This window comes from Triticum dicoccoides, chromosome 6B (genome assembly GCF_002162155.2).
Source record: "Triticum dicoccoides isolate Atlit2015 ecotype Zavitan chromosome 6B, WEW_v2.0, whole genome shotgun sequence".
NCBI classification, from domain to species: domain Eukaryota; kingdom Viridiplantae; phylum Streptophyta; class Magnoliopsida; order Poales; family Poaceae; genus Triticum; species Triticum dicoccoides.
The window spans coordinates 196,665,899-196,668,548 of NC_041391.1; positions in this window are offsets into that span (position 1 = coordinate 196,665,899).

Genomic DNA, 2,650 nt, shown 5'->3' on the forward strand with positions numbered 1-2,650 from the left:
AAGCCTCCCGAGTGAGAGACAGACTCACCACTCGGTAGGATTTCAAATACTTAGGCGAGTACCGGACCGCAGCTAAGCCCCCGAGTGGGAGACGGGCTCACCACTCGGTAGGATTTTTATTGTTTCTCATTGTGTTTGTGTCGTAACTCGAAGGAGAGCGTAGCAGTCGACCTGCACCTTGTCGTCCTTGCTGATCAGAACGAATTTCACACTTAGGCGAGTACTGGACTGCAGCTAAGCCCCCGAGTGGGAGGTTTGCTCTCCAATCGGTAGGATTTTTAAACACTTAGGCGAGTACTGGACCGCAGCTAAGCCCCCGAGTGGGAGGTTTGCTCTCCACTCGGTAGGATTTCAAACACTTAGGAGAGTACTAGACTGCAGCTAAGCCCCCGAGTGGGAGGTTTGCTCTCCACTCAGTAGGATTTCAAACACTTAGGCGAAACGGATTCGTAGCTAAGCCCCTGAGTGGGAGGTTTGCTCTCCACTCGGTAGGATTTCAAACACTTAGGCGAAACGGATTCGCAGCTAAGCCCCCGAGTGGGAGGTTTGCTCTCCACTCGGTAGGATTTCAAACACTTAGGCGAAACGAATTCGCAGCTAAGCCCCCGAGTGGGAGGTTTTCTCTCCACTCGGTAGGATTTCAAACACTTAGGCGAAACGGATTCGCAGCTAAGTCTCCGAGTGAGAGGCTTGCTCGTCACTTGGCAGGATTTTTTTACAAACTTAGGCGAAACGAATTCGCAGCTAAGCCACCCACTGGGGGATTTCTTACATAAGCAAAAGCGGCAACAATTAGTGGGAAAATTATAACACTTTTATCTTTGATAGATAAACTACAAGAGTACTTTTATTACATCTCATCCGATTGAGTACTTAAGTGTAAAAGGGGCGGACAAGATCCGCATTCCAAGCTCGTGGCTCGTGAATCTGGCGATCGACGTTGTAAAGACGGTATGCTCCATTGTGGAGAACTTTGGTGACGATGAAGGGGCCTTCCCAAGTAGGGGCGAGTTTGTGTGGCTTCTGTTGGTCCACTCGGAGGACCAAGTCTCCTTCTTGGAACGCTCGGCTCTTCACATTTCTGGCATAGAATCGGCACAAGTCTTGCTGATAGATGGTCGATCGGATCATGGCCATCTCTCTTTCTTCTTCCAGAAGGCCGACTGCGTCCTGCCGGGCTTGCTCTGCTTCGACTTCAGAGTAGAGCTCGACTCGCGGTGCATTGTGAAGCAGGTCACTTGGCAGAACCGCTTCAGCTCCATAGACCAGAAAGAATGGAGTTCTCCCAGTCGACCGATTTGGGGTAGTCCTCAATCCCCAAAGAACTGATGGAAGTTCGTCGACCCACGCGCCTGCTGCGTGCTTGAGATCACGCATCAACCGGGGTTTCAGTCCTTAGAGAATTAGGCCGTTTGCTCTTTCTGCTTGTCCATTCGACTAGGGATGGGCGACTGAAGCGTAGCCGACTCGTGTGCCTTGAGAAGCGCAGAAGGCTTTGAATTGATCGGAATCGAAGTTTGACGCATTATCGGCGATGATGCTATGCGGAACTCCATTTCTGAATATCAATTCTCTAATGAAGCTGATGGCAGTGCTAGCATCAAGATTTTTAATAGGCTTGGCTTCGATCCACTTGGTGAACTTGTCGACTGCCACCAGTACATGGGTGAAGCCGCTCCTGCCAGTTCTCAGTGGACCAACCATATCTAACCCCCAAACGGCGAAAGGCCAGCCGATTGGAATGGTCTTCAGGGCTGAGGCGGGCTTGTGCGACATATTGGAGTAGAACTGACATCCTTCACACTTGTCGACTATCTCCTTCGCCATTTCATTTGCTCTGGGCCAGTAAAAACCTACTCGGTATGCTTTAGCCACGATAGTCTGAGAGGATGCATGATGGCCACAGGTCCCCGAGTGGATGTCGTTGAGAATTATCCGACCCTCTTCCAGCGTTATGCATTTCTGACTGGCTCCACTCGCGCTTTCTTTGTACAACTTTCCCTTCATGATAGTAAAGGCCTTAGATCGACGGACGATCTGTCGAGCCTCTTCTTCATTCTCTGGGAGCTCTTTCCTTAGGATATATGCGATGTAAGGCACTGTCCAATCAGGAGTGATAACCAAAACTTCCATGATCAGGTCGACCACGGCTGGAACCTCGACTTTAGTCAGATCTGTGACACTTCTTGGCTGCGGGGCTTCTTCAGTGAAAGGGTCCTCTTGAACCGACGGCGCGTGGATATGCTCCAAAAACACACCACTGGGAATGGCTTCTCTCTTGGAACCTATCTTTGCCAAATCATCGACTGCTTGATTCTTTAGTCGGGGTATATGGTGAAGCTCTAACCCCTCGAATTTCTTCTCCAACTTTCTTACTGCGTTGTAGTAACCAGTCATAGCTAGGCTTCTGACATCCCACTCCTTCATCACTTGGTTAACCACCAAATCTGAGTCTCCATAGACCATGAGGCGACGGACGCCGAGTGAAATGGCCATACGCAACCCATACAAAAGTGCTTCACATTCTGCTTCGTTGTTGGAGGAATCAAAGTGAATCTGGAGTACATATCTGAGCTTATCTCCTCGGGGGGAAACCAACACTACCCCAGCACCAGAACCATTCAACATCTTAGAGCCATCAAAGGACATG